The following is a 23534-nucleotide window of genomic DNA, read 5'->3' as shown; positions in this document are numbered from 1 at the left end:
GTGTTTCAGAAGCCTTGATTCTCGAAGACAAATATAGCTTTTATATTGTGACTGTGTGATTGTGAAAACCTTGTGGCTAACACTCCCTTTATCCAGGGTATGGACAGATGAGTAAGATTTATGGACAAATTAAGTAAATAATAGGGGGTGACAGAATAAGGAGTAAAAAATAATTGGGTAGATTGCAATACTAGTGGTCAATGAGAGGGAGGGGTAAAGAATATGGGATGTATGAGATTTTTCTTTTTTTCTCTTTTTCTGGAGTTCTGCAAATGTTCTAAAAGTGATAATGGTGATGAATACACAATTGTGTGATGATACTGTGAGCCGCCGATTGTGTACTTTGGATGGACTACATAGTACATGAAGATGTCTCAAGAACAATATTTTCTTTAAAAATCAAAAACAAATGAGAAATGAGGGCACTGAGCTATAGAAAGTTAGATAACTTGCTCAAAGTCATACCCGCTAGCAAGTGATGAGCCAAAATATTAATCCAGTCAGCCTACCCCCAATGTCCAAATACTTAGTAAAGACACTATCTAGGCATTTAGAATTAACTGAACCATTTAATCTGGCTTTTAATGGCCACACCAGTTCACCCATAAAGTACATTTTCCACACTTATGACAGTGGGGAGAAAATGTATGCATACAAATGTGGTTTTGTTTGTGTGCATGTGTGTGTATTGTGCATGCCAATAAAAGGCAGGACCAATGGAATTTCCGCACTTAGGCTTCAATAATCTCTACAGGCAAAAATAGCCCCTCATTGGACTGGGAGAGCTGTTAAGTGTCAAGATGGCAAAAGAGAAGCTGCAGGATTTATCGTCTCAAGATAATGTGTCCCTTGTTATCAGTTTTCAAGTGAGCTTTAAATGGCAGGGGAAAGCTAGGCCCTTCAAAGCAAGTCCTGTCCCAAGGTGCTCCAAGAGGCAATGACCAAAGCAAAGATGAGGTTTTGCAGCAGAGCACAACACAGCAGTGGCAGGCCAGAGTTCTGGCGATGGTCTCACCATGCAGTATGTGGTCATGGGCAGAGCCAGCCAGAGGCTTCCACCCATCTCTGGAGGTGCAAGCTCTCCACACCAGCATCCCTATCACCTTCCCTTTGGCCCACATAGACCAATTCCATGAGTCCTTGGAGCAGGTTACTATTTCTAGAAGGTCTGAGTTATACACAAGATGAGTCTCCTTGCAGTCAATATATTAGGTCATGGGCGTATGCTCACACAAGCAAAATACAGTTTATTACGTACAAACACCTCAGTGGAAAGTCAAGTCCTGTCATGACAGAGCACACATTCCCTCACCTTTACCTTTCACACCCACAGAGTGGGGGCAGAATTTCCAACCACAGATGCTGACCCATGACAGACAGTTGGGAGAAGAGGCTGTAGAAGCTCACTTCCCTTCAAAGAGGAGCCTGGCTTTGCTGGAGATGCCCAATAGAGAACTGGGGTAACTCTTTGCAAAGGTTTTATTTTATTTTTATTTTTGAGAGTTGATGATAACAGAAGCTATTTGGTAAGAATTATTATCCCATGATTAAAATAGACATCCTATGGCCAGCAGTGGACGGAATTCTACTCCACCCGACATACCTGTTTACTCAGACAAACAAGACTGGAGGAGCTGCACCAGCACATCCCAGAACATTTTGACGGCAGGTCAGTTCCCTCAGGGCTGAGCATACAAAGAGAATGAACAACATCATTCATGAGAAATAGACATCAATTCATACTAACATGAAAGGGTCCAGTTCAGGGAATCACAATTTTATGTATAACTAGAAGCATGATAATTGATGATTTGCAACACCAAGAAGCAATGTTTACATTTCCAATGTAGAGAGCTTGGTTTTCCTTGCATGAACACAAGAAAGAGAAAAAGATATACAGATTACACAGGAGTACACTTATGAACATTTCACCAGAAAGGAAAAAAGGAAATGAGGGGAAAACCAAAAGAGTCAGAGAATTGAGTGAACATGGCAGGGATTTGCTCTTAACCTGGTGTGAAAGGAGGTAGGACCAGTCCCTTTAAGGAAAGGAGAGAGAGAGAGAGAAAATTAAATTTCAGATTTATACCCCTTTGTTGGGTCCCTCCAGCTCCTAACAGTAAAGAGGAGAAAAGTTTACTGATTGTCTGCTGTGCCCCACAAAACAATGCTATGTTTGCAATCCTGTGGTACCACACTCCAGACAGAAATGGATGAGACCAAAGAGGATCTTCCCAAAAGGATGTGATAAATACATTGGTCCTGAGAGAAATCTAGAGAGAAAGGGGTAGATTGAGAAGCTGGTCTGTGCAAAGGGGGAAAAAAAGTCAAGACCATTTGTCAAGAGGTTTTGTAAACAAGAAGGAGAAGCAGAATTGGTTGTTTCCCCAATCAAAGTGAATCGTTGGGATATAAGGGGCCACTGGCCAGCCCAACAGAAACAGGTAGGAAAGAGACACTTGGGAAGAAAGGTCAACCCTAAGGCCTTCTGTGAAGCCCCTTGTGCATCTGGGCAGACTGACCTCACTCAGATATAGGCAGCTGCACATGAGAATTAAGGCAGTGTCAGGGAGGAAAGCAGAAAAGGGCAGCAGAGCAGAGTGTGGGAAGGGGCAAGCTTGAGAGTTATTAACAGGCATGGCAGGGGGCAGCTGAGTGAATAGGATCCCCCAGGAAAAACAGTGTAGATGACCAAATGGGAAAGTACAAAGGTGAGACAAGCCCCACAAGAAAGACTAAAGGAATCAAAATAAAAATTGGATTGTAGAGTAGATTAGAAAGAGGAAGTGTTTATTTAGAGGAAAGGGAAAGAGAAGGGGTGCAAAATAAAGCAGGAAATTCAACAGGGACCCAACACCAAGCACAAGACAACTGATTTTCCAAAAAGTGTATGAATTGATGATAGTTCACTTACTCTAGTCAATCGAGTAGCTCAAATGGTAACAAGACCAAGTTCCTAGCCAGGCCACCAGCATCTTTACAAAGCAAAAAATCCTCTGCCTAGTAGGTTTCTACCCAAGAGCTGATAGCACCCCAGGAGCTCAGAAGCCCTTCAAGACTCAGGAAACCCACGAGGCAATCAAACAACTTCCTATTCAACAATGGCATCAGCAAGTTCTAGTTATATGAGATAAGACTGAGGGCTTAGATGGCTGAAGCCCTGGGGATGCTGGAGCTATTATGAAAAAATATTCTGCGTCCACAATCAAATGGGTGAAGTACAGCTGGTTCCCTTGACCTTTTGTTTACATTCCCCTTTTCTTCACTTTATCATCTTGCTGGCTCTGGCAGTGTCCCTGCACTTGTCCCCCCCTGCCATCTTATTAGTATCTTAAGAAGACTCTTACCAGCTCCCATAGAGTTTGTTTAGCCACTTCTGAGCCAGAGGAAACAGATGCGGGGTTTGAATCTTCACCAAGAGATTGTGACGTTTCAGCATACTAATATTTTCTCTGACTTTCTTGGGTTCTAAAAATGAATGGTTTGAAAAACTGTCATCGGTAAGTCAGATGCAGGTTTGGGGTGGAAGCAATTTTCCTGGCACCCTGTCCACTCCAATATTTTAAAAGTCCATTATTCTTTGTGTGTGTGGAAAGGCACAGAGCCACATTTCAATTTCCCCTGAACACAATCTCACATAGCTAAAGATTTTGCCATAGTTTATGAAGGTGGATAGCAAACTAGAATTTACCCTTTGAGTTGTGAGTGTGTGTTGTGAGTCCTTCCAAAAGGAAAGTGTTCTTTTAACCTCTTGAGGGCTGCAGCAGAGAAAGAAAGCCTGTATGGTTTACATTCATTCGCTTTGTCAGGCCCTTAAGCAACCATCTGTTTCAGCTGTGGAGTGCGATCTGTCAGTTTTGTTTTAGGTGGGGATGCAGAAGCAGGAGCTTGCTCATTGTTGCCTTCTCCGAGAACCACAAAGTAATTAACCATTCCAGTATCGGCTACAAAAGAGATAGCCGCTCTCGGTGTTGGGCCAGATTTCTGCTTTATCCAATGCTGGAAGTACTACAAAAAAATTGAATAGCTATTCATCGGGTTTCATTGTTCCCTAAAGAGGCAACATGCTCTTTGTTATAAAGGCAACCTGGATTTTCCGACATACGATTTCATTTCAGTGTCTGTGTGCCAAAGAAGAAACAAAGTCGGGTGCTGTAGACAAACAATCAAAACATGACAGTGACAAACGCCCTGAGAAACCCCATCCGCCAGCGCGGAGTAGGGAGATGTCTTCCAGACACGCTGGGGGTGTGAGCCGGGGGTTGGGGAGGATATAGGAAAGAAGGGCGTGGGGGTGGGTTTTGAATATGTTCAGAGATGTGACCCTTTCCTGATTGAAGGTAACTAACTTCATAGGGCTTAGCCCTAGGAAATAAAAAAGAGATGTAGAAAAACTTAAGGACCAACAGGTTTTCCCTCCTCACTCCTCTCTCTTTTTCTTTCTCTCTTTCTCTTCAGCCTTGAATATGATGTTTTGTCACTTTTTCCATCCCCCAAATGGTATTAACAATTAAGTTGTGAACTAACAGATTTGAAATATGCTTCTCAAATGGATATAGAGAATTTGTTTGAAGAACTTTGGGAAATAATAAGAGAAAATGAATAATTTATGGCTTTTATTGCTAGCACCAGGATCTCTGAACACTTTGGAATATCTGTTTTATTAATTAAACAGAGCTAGTCAAGCTTAAATGCTATCTCTGTTTCCAACTGACCCCTTTATCTTTTCTAGAAAATTAGAAAATTTTGTGAAACAGGTTGGCTATCATGTGAGATCAGAAAGCACTTCCAGTCCTGTGGTTTCCTACCCAAGTCCAAGCAGCAGGGTGACAGCAACTAAGTTCTCATCTTCCGAGTACTTCCTTGAAAAGTCAATCTACCGTTTTCCTGACCGCGTACTAGATTTCTCAGTTTTTCTAATTGACATGTATTGTGCTTTAAATAAGCTATAAAATATGTTACCGTGCAATTAAAACTATACCTTATTAATTCATGAGAGCAATCAGCCCAAGTCCTGTTGCCAATATTCCTTCATTTGTTTTTTTTTTTTCAACCCTGAGTATTTACAAATCACACCTTGTTCTCTGTAGATGTTTATCCATTTCTTTGGTCTGTTATTTTGATTGTTCCCTTTTTCAAAACCGTATATACAAGTAGCGCCGAGGCCTAACCAGTCCCTCCTATTTTACAAAAAGGGGACTCTTTGTTAGGGTACTTAGTGCTTTTCAAGTTTCAGGGCATAATGGGCTTAGCTCATACGGTGCACCGATGACTCTCCATATGGCTTCATAACTTTGGGGGTATTTGTGCATTTAGTTATAATTAGGAAAACTTTCTGTTGCCTGAATTGCAGTTTTCTGCTCCTCTTTCTTCTGTCTTCATCTAAAATGATACACATCCCTCTTGTCAAGGTACAGTCTTCTAAAGAACACAGAAAATCCAGACAAAGAGCAAGCTCTTGGCAAAATTACCAAGTAAGTGTTGTTTTGGGTTGTATAGTTCTGCCCCTCTCATTAGAATTCAGTTTCCATGAGGGTAGGCTCCTTCAGCTTCCTGGTTCTGCCCTCTCCACTTCCCCTCCTCACTCAGTGCTTCTGGTCTCGTCAAAGGCCACAAATGAAAATGTCTAGGACACTTGTCTGTATGCTGCATCCTCTCTCCCTTTTCTTTTGTCCTTATCTCCTCAGCGTCCTGCATTCCCAGGGAACTGACTCTGTTACAGAGCAGGAGCCTCAAACATTTTGATTTGGCAACCCCACCCACCAGCTATAAATCGTCTAATATAATCTAGTCATTAAAACATAGGCACAGAGTATTTTTGATTAATGGAATATAGAAGAAATACATATTTCTAGATAATTTTAATTTTGTTTAGTGATAGTACAAAAGATTTTGCTTTCAGAAAATGTCATGATGATGATGATGCCTTTTGTTTGTTTGTTTTGAGTGACAATAATGTTGAAAATGCTTCCATCTTTTTTTAAATCTTGCTTTAACATTTACAGGCATGCTAATTCAAAGAAATGGTTTAACCTCAATTTATGTTGATTCTTGATTTTCATGGCTGTCATAGCTGAAAAGACACCCCTCAAAGGTATTTGCTTTCATAGGAAAAAAGACCACCATCATCTGCATTTTTAAAAGCATAATACTAATTTTTCAACCCTATCAAACAATTATGCAAAGACTATCGCTCACATGTGACTAGTACATTTGCATCTTCCCTGATGTCCTCTGGTATTCTAGGAAGTAACTTGGAGATGTTGTAGTTTCATACTTGTAATAAATAGGCCATAAAGATGGTTGAAGTCCCTCAGTTGAAATAGGTTAAGGAATCCTTTCTCCAGTTTTAAAAGTTAAAACATGAGGATTTAAACAGGTGGCATACTTGCACTCTTTTTACTCACAAAAATCACCTCCAAACTTCCTAACATGCGTTTTTACAAACCATTCTCCATATATTTCAAAAAGCCATTGCTTTCACACTCCTTGCTAAAAACTGCCACTTTTACAAAAATATAAGCCGGGTCATTTACCACTGACAACAATTTTCTCATAATTGATCTGATGAGGGGTTTCTCTTGGAAATGTGAGTGTAAATTGTATCATGTCTTGATTCCTTGTACCTGCTGCATTAGTATTTTCTGTTAGAGTTGCCTTCACAGCAATCTTATAAAAGCACCTGTCTATTTTTTAATGCAATTTTACTGAGATACATTCATACATCATTGAACCCACTGAAGTATACAGCCACTGGCTCTCTGTAATATCACATAGTTGTCTGTACATCCTCATGATCAGTTTCAGAACATTTTCATTACTCCAGAAAAGAAATAAAAATAAAGCCCAAATCCACTCATACCTCTTATCCACCCCCCCCCACATGATCGACCCATAGTATTGGTGTAGTACATTTGTTAGTGTTGATGAAAGAATATTGAGATATTGCTGTTAACTATAGCCCATAGCTTGCAATAGGTACATTTTCCCCATATGTCCTTTGTTATTGTGTCATACATTTGCTTTAGTTGACAAAATAACTTTTTTATATTTGTAAAATTAATCATGGACATTGTCCACTACAAGATTCACTGTATTATACATTCCCATTTTAACCTCCAACATTTCTTCTGGTGCCATACAAGATTCTCAACTTCCCCTTTCCACCCCATATGCACGCTATTCAGTAGTTAATTATTCTCACAATAGTATGCTACCATCACCTCTATCCATTCCCAAATGTCTAAGTTCATCCCCAGTTGTGCATATTAAGCAACTGCTCCCCATTCTTTAATCTATTCTATATCCCGGTAATCTATATTCTATAGTTTATGTCTATGAGTTACATATTTTATCAATGAGATGATAAATATTTGTCCTTTAGTGTTTTGACTTATTTCACTTAACATAATGTCCTTAGTGTACATCCATGTTGTTGCATGCTTCAGGATTTCATTCCTTCTTCACTGTTAAATACTATTCCATTGTATGTATGTACTCCATTTTGTTCATCCGTTCATGAGTTGATGGACACTTGGATTGTTTCCATATTTTGGCAATTGTGAATAATGGAACTATGAACATCAGTGTGCAAGTGTCTGTTCCTATCCCTGCTTTCAGTTCTTCTGGGTATATCCTGAGTTGCGGGATTATCAGGTTGTAAAGCAGTTTCATACTTCAGTTCCTGAGGGACCACTAAACTGTCCTCCATAGTGACTGTACCATTTTACATTCCTACCAGCAGTGGATAAATTCCTATTCTCTACATCCTCTCCAACACTTGTAGTTTTCTGTTTGTTTAATAGCGATCATTCTAGTAGGTGTGAGATGATATCTTATAGTTTTGATTTGCATTTCCCTAATAGCTAGTGAAGCTAAGCATCTTTTCAGGTGCTTTTTAGACATCTGTGTTTCCCCTTTGGAAAAAGATCTATTCATATATTTTGCCCATTTTTTAATTGGGTTACTTGTCTTCTATAGTTGAAGTGGAGTATTTCTTTATATACGCTGTATATCAAACCCTTATCAGATATTTGATTTCCAGAAGTTTCTCCCATTGAGTTGGCTGCCATTTCACTGTTTTGACAAAGTCCTTTGAAGTGCAAAAGTGTTCAGTCTTGAAGAGTTCCCATTTATCTGTTTTTTCTTTTCTTGCTTGTGCTTCAGGTTTAAAGTCTGTGTAACAACTGTCTATCACTAGATCACGAGGCTGTTTCTCTACATTTTCTCCTAGGAGTTTTATGGTACTGGCTCTTATATTTAGGTCTTTGGTCCATTATGAGTTAATTTTTGTGTAGGGTATGAAATAGGGGTCCTCTTTCATTCTTTTGGTTATGGTTATCCAGTTCTCCTGGCACATTTGTTGAAGAGACTGTTCTGTCACCATTGAGAGGACTTGGGAGCCTTATCAAAAATCATTCGACCACAACATTTGCACACCAATGTTTATAGCAGCATTATTTACAATAGCAAAGAGATGGAAACAGCCAAAATGTCCATCAACAGATGAGTGGCTAAACAAACTGTGGTATATACATACGATGGAATATTATGCAGCTTTAAGACAGGATAAACTTATGAAGCATGTAATAACATGGATGGACCTAGAGAACATTATGCTGACTGAGTCTAGCCAAAAACTAAAAGACAAATACTGTATGGTCCCAATGATGTGAATCGACATTCAAGAATAAACTTGGAATATGTCATTGGTAACAGAGTCCAGCAGGAGTTAGAAACAGGGTAAGATAATGGGTAATTGGAGCTGAAGGGATACAGACTGTGCAACAGGACTAGATACAAAAACTCAAAAATGGACAGCACAATAATACCTAATTGTAAAGTAATCATGTTAAAACACTGAATGAAGCTGCATCCGAGCTATAGGTTTTTGTTTTGTTTTGTTTTTACTATTATTACTTTTATTTTTTTCTCTATATTAACATTCTATATCTTGTTCGGTTGTGTTGCTAGTTCTTCTAAACCGATGCAAATGTACTAAGAAACGATGATCATGCATCTATGTGATGATGTTAAGAATTACTGATTGCATATGTAGAATGGTATGATTTCTAAATGTTGGGTTAATTTCTTTTTTTCTGTTAATTAATAAAAAAAAAATCATTCGACCACAGATCTAAGGGTCTATTTCTGAACCCTCAATTTGGTATAAATAGATCTATATTTCTATCTTTATGCTAGCACCATTTTGGTTTGTCCACTGTGGCTTTATATAAAAGCACTATTCTATTTTGTCCATGTCCTAAATGGGATAATGCAATGAATTAATCAAATTAACATGGCTCACAAGACTTTCACCATATCACAGTTTAAAAGAAAATAAGTTAAGAGACTAAGAGAAATATTTGCAAATCACATATCTGACAAATGACTTAAATCCAAAATATATGAAAATTCCCCAAACCCAACAATAAAAAAGAAACACTCCAATTAACAAATGGGCAAAAGATAAGAACTGACATTTCACACACACACAAAAAAAAGATATAAGAACGCTGAATAAGCACCTGAAAAAATATTTCATATGTAAATGGATAAGCAAAATGGGTTACATCCCATACAATAGAAAACCACTCAGCAATTCCCAGGAACAAACTATCAATATACACAACATGAATGAATTTGAAAGGCATTATGTGGAGTAAAAGACGCCAGTCTCTAAAGGTCACACTCAGTATGATTCCAGTTATATGACATTCTCAAGAAGACAAAACTAAAGAAATGGAGGACCCATCAGTGGTTGCCAGGGGTTATGGGTAGGTCAGGGCAGACTATAAAGAGATAGTAGAGGGTGTTTGGGGATGATGGAACTTCTGTGTATTGTAGTTATGGTTATGGTTGCATTAATCTACATGTTATAATACATACAGCTGTACAAAAAAATTTTAAAAATTAGTGTATACAAATATTACAAAAAATAGAATTAGAAATAAAAAGGAAATGAACCCACAATTGACCATTGACATTATAACCATTTGATGTAGGGACCCATTGAGGGCATAATAACATCTTAATAAACCTTAATTCACTTATTTTGGGTGAAAAAAATACACAGAAATAAAAAAAAATGTTAATATATTTTCCTGCAACTCAACAGCTGGTCTGGCTTTGCAGACTGCTGCCCTTGACCCTGGCTCTTCAAGGTACGGTCCATGGATCAGTAGCATTTTGCATCCCCTGGGAGCTTATTAGAACTCTGGATCTGGGTTCTAACAGGCCAGCCAGATGAGTTTGATGCATGCGAAATTTGTAGGAATCCTACCCTAGAGTGTTGTTAAAAGACCATTTTCTGGGCCCACTCCCAGAGTTTCTCTGATTCAGTCTATCTGGTTTGGGACCCATGAAATTTAATTTCTAACAAGTTGCTAGTTGATGGTGAACCTGCTCCTCTAGGATCACCCTTTGGGAATTGCAACCTTGGCCCTCTCTATCCATTACAGTAGGAATGAAGACTTTAGTTCATCAGTTGCAACAGCCATATTCTAATCAGCCTGTCACATTATTTGCTATGTGGTCCTTTGGAACAAACTTTCCTGATTCCTGGTCTAGAGAAGCACTATCTAATAGATGATGGAAATGTTCTTGTGTCGGCTCATACAGTGTACACTAGCCACATGTGGCTATTTAAATTTGAGCATTAATTAAACATTCAATTAAATTTTAGTTCAGTCGTACTAGTCACATTTCAAGTGCTCAATAGCCACCAGGACCTACATAGAATATTTCCATCATCGTAAAGGGTTCTGGTTACTGAACAACACTTATCTAGACCAGGGGTCAGAACATTTTTCCTTCAAGTTCCCTTAAAAGTAAACTGTAAACAGGGCGGGCCACGGTGGCTCAGCAGGCAGAGTTCTCGCCTGCCATCCTGGAGACCCAGGTTGGTTTCCCGTTGCCTGCCCATGCAAAAAACAAAAATAAATAAATAACTTGCAAACAATTTGGGTTTCCAAATGCCTTAGTCTCTATTGTAACTACTCAACTTTGCCTCTGTAGCAAGAAAGCAACCATAGACAGTTAGGAAATGAAGAAGCATGGGCTTCTCCAACAAAGTGTTATCTGCAAATACCAGCAGCTGGCATGGGGTCAGAGTTTGCTGATCCTCACTCTAGCCCATGCCCATAGCCAAGACTTCTGGGAGTCCCTGGGGTCCTGTGTTTACACTACAACATGAACCCTTTCTACATTAATATAATATAAAATTGTAATGGGATAGGGTGCTAGCTCTCCTCCCCTCTTCTTCTTCAACTCTCAAGACAATGTTTGAATGTCATAAAAAGTTTAAATAATATTTTTGGTGGGAGTTTAATGTGAAGTGAGGAAAGAGGACCTCTGTGGAACCTGAAGATAAAGATGTGTATATGCAAATTGAAGAACTGTATATGCTTTTGCCTTAGAATAGATGGGTATGTACCGTAGAGGGTGTTTTCATTGTTTCACTTACTGTTTCACACCACATGTCTTTCACTATTATAACTTCAAGAGTGGTCAGTCCTTTCCACAAAACAAAACTGATAAGTGAGCATCACCCTTCACTCACCCTTTACATTAAAATGCTGTACTCAGGAGAGACACAGTCAGTCATCCATCTAAATTTTAAGAGAAAAAAAAAATCACCAGTTTCCTTTCAGAGTTAGAAACGCTTTTCAAAATAGTTTGGGTTAGTAAGTCTTTAAGTACATCTGATCAACTGGGAAGGCTCTAAGATAAATGCAGTGCTGCCCTTGCTGAGTGTTTAAATCAATGCCAAGCCTAAATGTTCCTAGAGTCCTTCTTTTTGCTTTTCTTCACTTGGTCTTCTGGTAGCCGAGGTTGTTCTAGGAGGATGTAGGAAGCAAGAGTTGTTATTTCAAGGTCTCCCAAGAAAGATCAAGTTCATTAGGCAGAACTTGGGTGCCTCTTCCCTTCTCAAGCATTTATTTCTACTCTTAAGTGCCTTAATTATCATTTCTAGTTAGGTCTTCGTTTGGAAATAAATTAAAAGTTTTGAAATAGAAAAGATAAGAAAATCACTGACCAAAACCATCCAAGACCCTGAATGTTTACTCTTATCTAGTCAAGGTCATTTCCAGGTAGGTAGGTTTAGGGTACCCTATTCCCCTTGACAACTACGTTGAATCCAGGAGAACAGACATTGGATCTGCTGCATTTTCTGAAAGCCAATGCCTGGGCTGGTCATTTACCTGCCACCAGTGTGTCCTCATCCTAGAGCTCTGTTCACATCTGTGGTCCTTGCTGTAGTCCAAAGCCCCAAAGTATTGAATCCTGGCAGAAGAAGGAGTGGCGAGGAGACAGTGCCAAATCGCAGTAGGACAGATGCAAGTGAGCAGTGAAGCAGAGCAAAGTCACAGATTAATTGTATCACAATGGTCTCAGCACTCAGGAGTGCAGTGTCTGACCTATTAGGAAAAAATCTATTCAAAATATTTAAGTGAAAAAGCCACATTTCAGTAACTAACAGCTTTTCTATGATTTTGAAAAAAATATTTTATGTTTTTCTATAGACTATAGAAAAGACTTTATAGGTCTTATCAAGTTCTGAACCAATTCAGTGGTTAGGGAAATTCCATAGTCAATGTGGAGTTTTGAGACCCTTGGATATTAAAGAAGGTATCAAAGAACACTGTAACTTAGAGGAATAGCTGTTCCGGTTAATGCAGCAAACATTGACAGGTGCTGGACAAGCGCTTACCAAATGAACATTGAATGAACTCAGAACGTGGCAATGGAGGAATGCTTGTGCACATTTTTCCAGCCCATGGGTTTACAGAAGACCAGTGATCACACTTAGGGAATCAAATTGATTAATTCACTGGACAAGAATAATAAGGTGACTGTATCTAGCCAAGAGAAATAGATATGTGGAAAAAGAGTTCATTGGAGTTTACATCACCACTCTGCAGAACTTTCTTTAAAATCTTGCTGTTCTCCAAATATTAATTTTCCTTTGTGCCAAAGGATATAGCCTAAGCCTTCTGATAAGCTCATCATGGATCACACCCCCTGGAATCAGTTTCTGACTTATCTTCAACTTCCAGGTAAACACCAAAGAAGTGAGTCTCTAGAGTGAAATCCTATCATAGAGCTTGGGAGCGTTTTTCTCTCTGAAAGATGACTTGAGAGGACAACAGAAGTCCACGAAATATATAATGACATCAGTATGAAAGCAAATGTAAAGGAAACCCATCAGAGAATTACAGAAGCTGTCAAATATCAAGTTTTAGCTAAAACTTAAACACATTTCTTCTGGTAAAGAGAACACTTACATGAAAATATAACACTAACTGACAGTTTATTTAGTTATTAACACACTTACTGTTGGGAAATTACTCTGGGAACATATTGTGAAAACATTATTAAAAACGACAGAGCAATTCATGGAAGGTGTTGTTTATAGTCTTTAAATTAAGACCTTAAATAAATTGAATGAACAAGCTTCTTCTTGTCTCATCAATTTTTAAGAAAGACATATACAGGCAGACAGATCCAGTGACTAAATCATTTGGAAACCCCACATAGATGGTCATTTAACAGAAATCTGTAACAGTATAAGTTGGACTTGACCAATATTAAATAAAGATGGATTTTTAACTTAAGACAGAATAGAGCCAAATTTGGTCAAGGCATGAACCCAATTTTGCAGACATAGTAATCGTGGCTATAAAAATGAACTATGGTTGGGACCACTCTAAAAATTCAGTGTAAATGTGTTAACAACTAAAACTATAGGTAAAACTGTCAACATTTATGATATGCTCTATTATACCGCATGTGGCAGAAAATAAACGGACAGAAATGAAGGTTTCTCTGACTTCAAAAAAATAAAAACTCTCCCTTAATTAGGCCAATCAAAAAGTCTCTTTCTTGTAAAAGTAGACTACTGAAGAAAACTTTCCCGGCAGGTTTGGAGATTTATGCTGGTTATTATGTGACAGGGTATAAACAGAATGTTAAAAGCAGAACTATTTAATAATGAGGAAAAAATCAATATGAGAGTATTTAACAGCCATATAGTTTTCCTCACAACTTGGTCCACACTTTTCCAGTTCTCCATGATGGTGTATTAGTGAAGAATTTTGCAAAGAGCTTCTAAAGTATAAAGCTACTTTTTTAGTATCTAGTTTACACATTACTACAGTCTTTTTTCTTATTAAAAATATAAATACTTTTTCTCAGGTATCTAGTAATTGATTCCATTGAGAACGAATGCAGCAAATTTTAGTTCCATTTAGTGTTTTTCCTACCTCCAGATAGCCCCACCGCTTCATTGTGGCCTTGCTGGAGATGTTGGTAGATTGTCAAAATCAAGGAAAATACATATTGATATTAAGAAATATTTAAGCAAAAACTCGTAGTACGTAGCAAGAAGTCTGTTGCCAGGAGCCTAAGGGTACTTCAAAGAAGGTTTTCCCCACAAAATTCAGGATTTCTCTTATTGTAAAATTATTTGAGTATTTGAAAGTTGTATATGTCGATCATCGTTAATAAAGCACATATTCCTGTGATAACGGTAGTAACTGGAAAGGATAGCTATTAGTAAGTGTTCGCTATTTGATAATTGAATTACAAAATTAACCCCATGGGATATAGCATAAAAGAACAGCAATGATCTGGAACAAGCTGTTATTCCGTCACAGACTTAGATTACTTTAAAAAGTTATTATTGAAAATGAATCATTTAAAAGCAAAACAAACAAGTTGTTTGTTTGTTTTTTTTAAGTCAGATTATACTTTTAAACCCTAAAGGTTTAAGAGAGATTTCACTGTCTTTTCTTTCTGTTTTTCCTACTAGGCTTTTGCATCTCGTATTTTCATATATTGCTGGCCGTTTAGATCTTTTGTTTTACCTCTCACTCAGAATGTCCTACCTTCGTACCAGCTAAGCGTAACTGGAGGCAAATCTGTGGCACGACCATGTCACCTACCAGGACACAATCCCCATGGGTGGCTTGCAGGAAGACTTACCCGATGGAGAAGGAGAAGCTGCTGGGGGGGGGGTGGGGGGCAGCTGCATGGTTTCTCAGATTCCTTTTCTTCAAAAGAAATTAGAAACTGCACCTTGTGCTTCCAGCCTGTTGGGCTGCAGTTCCATAAGAGATGTTTTTGTTGTGGACTTCAGTGGTAAGCCCAGTAACACGGTTGAGAATAACCTCACATGAAACATCCCAGAAAGGTTGAGAATAACCTCCCATAAGAGACTCCAAAATGGTCAGCTCACGCAGGCTGCAAACAACATTCCTTGCAACAGCAGACGATGAGTTGAGTGCAGGAAACAGGGCACTTATAAAATGAGAGAAAAAAATGTGATGAGATGTACTAAGCCAGGGCTGGCAAAGCTATGCTTGGGCTACACAATGGAAACTGACTCAAATTGAATAGGATTCACTCCGTCATCAATAAATGAAGGCCTTGATTTCTTATAAAGCAGGACCATGATGATTTGTTTTTGCCACATCAGAATCAAGAACAGAACTCCTTATACAGTAGGTGCCATATAAATGCACATTGAATCATTTGGCAGAGGAGACCTCTACGAGGAGGCTCACAACTTTGCCCAAAATATTAAGAAATCCAAAAGGCAAACATCTGTGCCCTAAATATTAAAAGCACATGGATGGCCCCTCAATGTGGAAGAAACTATTGTGCTGAAATTTGCCTCCAGGTCAACAATCAAATGCTTAAGTCAGAATCAGCAAGAGAAGCCCAAGACATGAAAGGCGGTGGCATACTCGTACATCTGTATTATTGCTATGGAAGGAAAAGACGATTTTAAATACCACTTTATGAATCCATTAAAAAGCGTCAAGGCTCGTATGACGTACTGCACTCTTTCAGAAAGACACAAATGCTAAATTAAATTTGAATTTGAATTGGAAAGAATCAGAAAATCAATTTAAGTATTACCAGTGCAAGCTCACCCCTTGGACCCTTGCTTCGCATCTGCCTATTTCATTAGTATATTTTGTTACATGATCATGTAATATTTATGCAGTAACATAAGACGCTCTGTACATCTAAGATTAGAGAAAAAGTGCAGTTCCTTTCCATTATTTTGTGCCCTTTATCTGCTGAACACTATGTAACATTACCCGGGGTTTGGTGATTATGTAATGAGTGGTTCCTTTGTAATGCACACTGCACAGTTGGAGGACCGCTGTGGGAAACTTAACTCTGCAAATCCTGAGTTTGGGAACAATTAAAGCCCTGGTTTTAATGTTACATTCACCTCATTTTTCCCCAAAATATTTTGCTCCCCACCTCCTTAAAACCTGTAAGTAATGCATTAGAAGAAATGCAACAAGAATTATAGGAAAAAGTTCCACGGGAGATGAAATAACAACTGCCATCTGCTACACAACAGATGTGTGTTCTATGAACTTTTTTTTTTTCCTTTTGAGTTCTCCTACCCAAGTCTTGGCCAGACCCAAACGTTGTGCCTAGCTTATGAGATCTGACAACCCCACAGCCGCAGGCCAGGGTTTTTCTCTCAAATTCAATGAAGCCCCAGAGAATAAGCAAACAGGTTCAAGAATGATACTCGAGGGTTTTCCCCCTTCCCCGCCCTCCAAGCTGTGAAGAATGGCCACTAAATTCCCTCATAAGAAATGAAGTTCAAAAATGACCCAGCAAAGTATCATTAAAGATTCCATGCCTTAGAAGAGATTCGCGGGACTTGGCATCATAAACAGATGCTATGAAAATCCCAGGGAAACAAATCAGCCAGAGGGACCATGTTACTTCTTCTGTCCTAGGAAAATAGGCCAAACCCATCTAGCCGTTAACATTTGCACAGGCACGACCCACCCTACTGAAACGGACAGAGCCACCTGCTTCCTAGCACCTGGGCACTCTTCTGAGATTTGTGGGGCTGATGACTTGTATTAGAATGCATTGCACATCAGAAAAGCAATTGGAAGTTTATAGTGCCACCACCTTTGTGATTTTATAAACTGAGACAATTTTTTAGAAAAAGGTGGGAAGCGAAAATACAAATAAAAATGAGTCCATGGAAATGGTATTTTCTTTGTAACTTTTGGTTTGTTCCCAGAGCTTGCAAGCTACTTAAATTACATTCTGTCATTGTGCTCGTTTTTATGGGTCAAATCAGGCTCTTCTTAATGCATTGTGATTATGATATGCTTGGCATGCCCTTAGAGTTAGAATATTTTATTTTGTTTTTTTCTGTGAATGTGACTCTTCCATCTCCACCTTGCACCTGCCAGGCACTGGAGAACTCAATCAAGGAAAGATACCTGCAGCAGCAGTGGTCTGTAGTTCTGAGTCCCCAACAGTGTCACTTCTGGGACTCAACACACCACCAGCATGCCCTACTTTTTTCTCTTTTCTTGGCATGCTCCCAGGGCACCTCAAATGTCTGTTCGTTGTTGCTATTCTTGTTTCCTTCTGAAGCCGTTGTCATTTAGAAGTTTATTTTATTCCTTCAGGGCTCAAGAGCATCGACATTCTAGATAATGCTTCCAGGGGTTTCCAGGCATCTTCTCTTCTCACACCGAGATGGCTTTGTCTCCTTTCTAGGCTCTTCTGTCTGCCTTGCTACTGCTATGAGGACAGGGAAGCAATGCAGTAGTGATTTTACCATTTGCCATTTTGCCATGGGAAAAAAAAGGCTCCCTCCTCAGCCCTGTCACCATGGTGTGCCATCTTTGTCTTTTTCTCTAACTCTGCCAGCTGCAGTAGGTCCCAGCCTGGAAGCTTGGTGGCAGAGGAAAGAAGCCTACAGAGGTAGGCTTACTTTTAGTCATGTAATTATTGTGCTAATAAAACACAGATGCATATAAAAATCATTACAGACTGCATAATAGCCCTTACATAATTAGGTATTCATGTCAGTCAATACAGACTAAAAAATGGCTAATTTGATTGGAAATCACTGAGAAAGGCCTAGTTTTGGCCACTCTAATAGGGTGGTTTGAGGTTCAAATCCTTATAAGAACTCTAGTTTTACGATACCCCTGTGATTCTAATCTAGCTGCCCCTCTCTCCAGGAACCTCACACAAGTTCCTTCAGGGGGTAGGAGAGGATGAAAACTGAAACCAACATGATTTTCTGTCCCTGAGTTTAAAAATACAGAGAGAAAAGAAAACTTAATTTAGCTGTCTCCTCCAGAAATAACTTATTCATTGAAGAGAAAAGACTGTGGTCCAGCAAAATGGCTTACATGTCAGAATTAACAGTTGTTCATTAAACACAGCTCCACATCCTTGGCTTCTCTGAGCCCACTCATCCAACCTATCATAACCAACCCCAAGCATTACCGTACCTTATAAGAGTTGACATAAAAATTGCCTAGACCAGGCCCTAGAGCCCTGTGGATAGGGCTGACTTTCCCCTTCTGAAGCAATACCAATATTCTTTCAAGGTACAGTGTTTTGGTTTGTTAAAGCTGTCAGAATGCAATATACCAGAAATGGAATGGATTTTAAAAAGCGAATTCACTAGATTGCTAGTTTACAGTTCTAAGGCCATAAAAATATCCAAATTAGGTCACCAAGAAGAGGTGACCTTCACTCAGGAAAGGCTGATGCTGTCTGGAACACCTCTGTCATTTGGGATGCCATCTGGCTGGCATCTGCTGGGACCTTCGGCTTCTGGATACCTCTGTTAGCTAGGAAGTCACATGGAAGAGTCTGCTAGCTTTCTCTCCCAGCTTGTTGTTTCAAAAGGCTTCTCAGGCATTTTCCTTATTTATTTCCAAAGGCCTCTAGCTGAGTAGGCACTAAAGCTTTCTCCAAAATGGTTCCCTCTTAAAGGATTCTAGCAAATGACCTACCTGGAATGAGTGGAGACACATCTCCATGTTAACCACCTAATCAAAAGGTCCTAACCACAATTGGGAAGGTCACATCTCCATGGAAACAACTTAATCAAGAAGATATCACCCAGCAATATTGAATGAGGATTAAAGAACATGACTTTTCTGAGGTACACAACAGCTTCAAACTGGCGCGCACAGTAAGATTAATAAATTTAGTTCTCCTCGATCAACAGATCAGCTGTTGAAAAACCTGGAGGCCCTACCAAGATCCAATCAAGATTGCTTTGTACTTGATGAGGTCTTAGGGGATCAAGAAATAAATTCCTCTTGATCCCGTAAGTTGAGATGTGGAGGGTGGGGTCTCTGACCTCAAAAGGGAGGTCTGACCTAAACTGGGTCTGACTTCCAATTTCATTTTATCATCCCGCAAATATTCAGTTTATTTTCTCAGAGAAATTAAAAACTGTGTGAGGAATTCTGTCATCACTCTGGTTTGCATTTCTGTTTGCCCTCATAAAACTTTTTGTTAAGAGTATTGTTCTAGTTTGCTAGCTGCCGGAATGCAACACACCAGAGACAGATTGGCTTTTAATAAAAGGGGATTTATTTTGTTGGTTCTTCAGAGGAAAGGCAGCTAACTTTCCACTGAGGTTCTTTCTTACATGGAAGGCACAAGATGGTCTCTGCTGGTCTTCTCTCCAGGCCCCTGGGTTCCAACAACTTTCCCCAGGGTGACTTCTTTCTGCATCTCCAAAGGCCTGGGCTGAGCTGCTAGTGCTGAGATGAGGAATGCCGAGCTGCTAGGCTGTGCTACATTCCATTCTCTCATTTAAGCACCAGTCAATTAAGTCAAACATCACTCATTGCAGCAGACACGCCTCGTAGCCGACTGCAGATGTAATGAGCAACGATGAGATTCAGGTACCATTGGCTTGTGTCCGCAGCAATAGAATTAGGTATGCTCACCTGGCCAAGTTGACAACTGAATCTAACTAACACAAGTATATAATGGGAAATCTATACAAAGCACATGAGCATAGCCCCAAGCTAGACCCAAGGACTGAAGAGTTCAGAGGTCACATCAGATTGGCATCCATTGGATAAAATTTACATTCAGTCGATTTTTTTCCTAAAACCTTATAAGTATGCTTTCAATGGATATTTATTGTCATAAATTAATAATTTAAAAGAAATAAACACTTAGGAACTTTCCAGAGACTTGTCGTTGTGTTCCTGAGAAATGTATTATTTTGTTTTGGTAGCCTTGAGCTGGGGGGCTCATTGCACACCCAGCTGTTGGAAACTCATCTTTGGCCAGGTTCTAGAGCCACAAGTTTAGAACAACCACCTCTTCCTTACCTTTGTCATAAACAAGGCATCTCATCTCATGTGCTAAAGCATTTGCACATTTTTCTAACCTGCATAATTGCACCTAGGACAGCCTGAAATTCCAGTAGCTAATTTGGGGAGCTTGTCTCATGAACAAGAATTTTCATTTGAGGGATGGATGAAAACTAAAAGAGAACACCTCATAAAGAAATACTATGATATGTCTTTTTTCAAAAAGAGATTTCTTCATTTAATAAGATACCCTCCCTCCTTGCCTCCAGATGTCAGAGGTTAATGATTGGTGTTCAGTTCAAAAGCACAGAGCTTGATGAACACAATCAAGTCCAAGTTACTGTTTAAATTAGCTATAATGAGCTCCTCTTTCTTTTCCTTCTTCTTCTATTGTATATGTGTGCATGTGTGAAAATGGATTTTCTTGAATCTAAGCCTCCTCCTCTCCTTGCAACAGACAGATAATATGCCTTTTGCACTGGTAATGTAATATCTGCCTGAAGTCTGTTGCCTCTCACTTTTCCCCCATTCTTTCCAATTCCATTTTCCATCTCTTGGATAACTTTAGAGATTAATTGATCAAAAAACAATGGTTTTGGGCGGGCCGCGGTGGCTCAGCGGGCAAAGTGCTTGCCTGCTATGCCGGAGGACCTCGGTTCGATTCCCGGCCCCAGCCCATGTAACAAAAACAAAGAAACAAAATACAATAAAACAAGAAAATGTTTAAAGATGTTTCCCTTTCTTCCTTCCTTCCTTCCTTCTATCCTTCCTTCCTTCTCTCTGTCTAAAAAAAAAAAAAAAAAAAAAAAAAAACAATGGTTTTGTCACTGTGTTCACACTCTAGGAATATCTAGCCTAGATAAACAGTCAAGAAGTTCCAAAATTAGAAGCAAAAACTAATTGCTCTACTGTTGTAGGTTTTTTCCTTCCCAAAGCTGGAACTCAGAAGAAAAAGTTCACCTGTTATTTGGGTACTGATCGTGCCATTAGAAATAAAGAAAAGCTAAACATTCAGAGCTTCGGACATGACTTCACCAGTCTTAGTTTTTTCTCATATGTGAATACAGAGGTTGATTTATATTTTCAAAAGGTTGTGCTTGATGTGTACAGAGTGTTAAAAAGTCTATGCAATATCCCTCACAGATGATAATTTTGATAAATGAGTGATTAATTTTACATTAAAAGCAATTTTATATCTTCTCCCTAATATCGGTTCCAAGAAAAGTAATGTAATCACAATGTTTTAATTAAGACAAGGTTTCTCACTTTAAACTTTAAATGTTCTACATTTAGTTCTGAGTCATTAAGTAACCATTATTTCTATGAAAAGTTCAGATTACAAATAAATATTAAAACACATTTAAAAGAAATCAAATAAAAGGTATGGTTTTAATCTTATGAATTCTTATAAGGTTGTCAATCATAAGACTTCAATGTGCTGACAACTCATAATTTCCAGATTCTTAGTCAACTTTAAGATCTTTGTCCAACATTAAATTGAGTTAATTAGTAAATTATTTTGGGTATATTGACTATTTCTAAATAATACAATATTCTACAATATTAGTCTCTAAATATGATTGTAAATATTTTTTGCCTTATTTCTACATGTGGAATCACTATATATTTTACAGGATACACAAATCTGTTTAAATGATGCAATTCATATGTTTATTTTGTCATCTTAAAATATGTTAAAGAGGTATATAATATGTAGTTGGGAATGAAATTAGCTAGACAACTTTTGTGGACCACCTTCTTGTTTTGTCTATTGTCCGCGAAAACAAAAGTTGGCTCCTCTAGTTTAAGAGTGTAATTAATATAAATAATTTTAGAGAAATGCAAATATGTACATATAAGAAAATAAATATGGTTCCTCTGTTTCCATAGAAATTGTTAGTTTATTGAAATGATTAACTTCATTGTATTTTAAAAAATAAGATTAAAAACTTCAACTTTATCAACTTTAAGCTAAAAGTTTATTAAAAATTTTTTAAAAAGGCAAATTTAATGCATATTGAAATTATGAAATTCCCATGACAAGAAGACTTTCTACATCTGAATTTTAATGATTGATGTTGGTGAACTTGAAGGGAACAATGAAAACAATATTTGCTTTTAAAGTTGGGTCAATAAAATCCCTATGTAAATGATATGCTAAAAGCAAAGTATCATTGAAGTGTTTTTTTCCTGCAAAATGAACAAATATTTCTGTGCAGAAATTGAAATAGAGTTTCCATTTATTGTTACAAGATACTGATAGTTCTCTCAACTTTTTGGCTTACTCTTGGACCCTTTTGACAAAAAGTTATTATTTTTGACAGATGCTAATTCCTTAATAATCACAGATAAACATATTGTTTCGTATTGTTAAAGTATTTTTTATAATTGTTTCTTTAGATATTTGACTTGATTTTGTCTTTCCCAAATTCAGATCTAAAGTTATCATAATCAAAACCATCAACGTGTCTTTTAAGCCTAAGCTATATGGCCACAGCTAGCACAAAGATCTGCTTCTTTACATTTTAAAAGAAAGAGTAATAGAAAGAATTAAGTTTGTGTGGCATCCCCCAACTTTTAATTAACACAAGACTATTGACAAAGTTCTTGTATTTACCTAATTGATTTTCTCTTTTTAATTCAACATTTATTATTTCTGGGTTAATCATGTAAAAAATATTAATACACTTTAGTGACTACAGACCTCTAACGAATATACCCCCTTTTTTTTTGCATAGGCAGGCACCGGGAATCAAACCCAGATCTCTTGCATCACAGGCGAGAATTCTGCCACTGAGCCACCATCACACTGCCCCATATCCATTTTTCTATACAAGGATTACTTTGATATCTATCAACCAAAAGATTTTGGTTCTCAGTTACTAAGTCCCAATAGCATCTAATCAAAGACAATTTAAGGTCCACTCTGGTTCACACCAATTGGCCCTGGGTGTTTCTCAGTGCATTTCTTCCCATGATATATTTTACCCCAGGTCAATCATCAACTACATTGTTATAAACAAATTGTACATACGCTTCAGGAGATGATTCCACTCTTGTCCATTCTGATAATAATTTAAGAAATTTCCTCTTCTGGAAGAAACATAAGAGAAAAAAACAGCCTCGGGCCTTGATACAAAGCACCAGATCAGGAACTGTGGGCAACTTTCACAGCAGTAAATCTCCAGGGTCCTCAGTCAGATCCATGATTCTCAATTGAATACATCAACATCTTGGAATCATGTTCCAACCAGAAACTTCAGGCGATACGTCCTTACGAATTCTTCAAAATCAGATGACATTGGAAAGAGAAACCTAGCACTCAAAACTTTTGGGGAAAAAAAAAAAGAAGACAAGCAATTCTACAGAAGACCCACAAAAAAGAGCTACAGATTT

At 38.3% G+C, this 23534-nt stretch overlaps 1 long non-coding RNA gene across 1 annotated transcript in view; it reads right to left on the bottom strand.

Moving 5' to 3' along the window:
• Nucleotides 1–12317, bottom strand: part of LOC143669255 (uncharacterized) — a 104798-nt gene extending 92481 nt beyond the window's left edge. The window contains exon 1 of the long non-coding RNA XR_013168802.1: nt 12204–12317. This is a non-coding gene — a long non-coding RNA (uncharacterized LOC143669255). The remainder of the gene's footprint in view (nt 1–12203) is intronic.
• Nucleotides 12318–23534: the final 11217 nt, after the last annotated feature.

The sequence above is a fragment of the Tamandua tetradactyla genome, chromosome 25 (genome assembly GCF_023851605.1).
Source record: "Tamandua tetradactyla isolate mTamTet1 chromosome 25, mTamTet1.pri, whole genome shotgun sequence".
In the NCBI taxonomy this organism is placed as follows: domain Eukaryota; kingdom Metazoa; phylum Chordata; class Mammalia; order Pilosa; family Myrmecophagidae; genus Tamandua; species Tamandua tetradactyla.
Note: the sequence above shows the minus strand (reverse complement) of the source record. Positions and strands in the feature narration are given on the sequence as shown.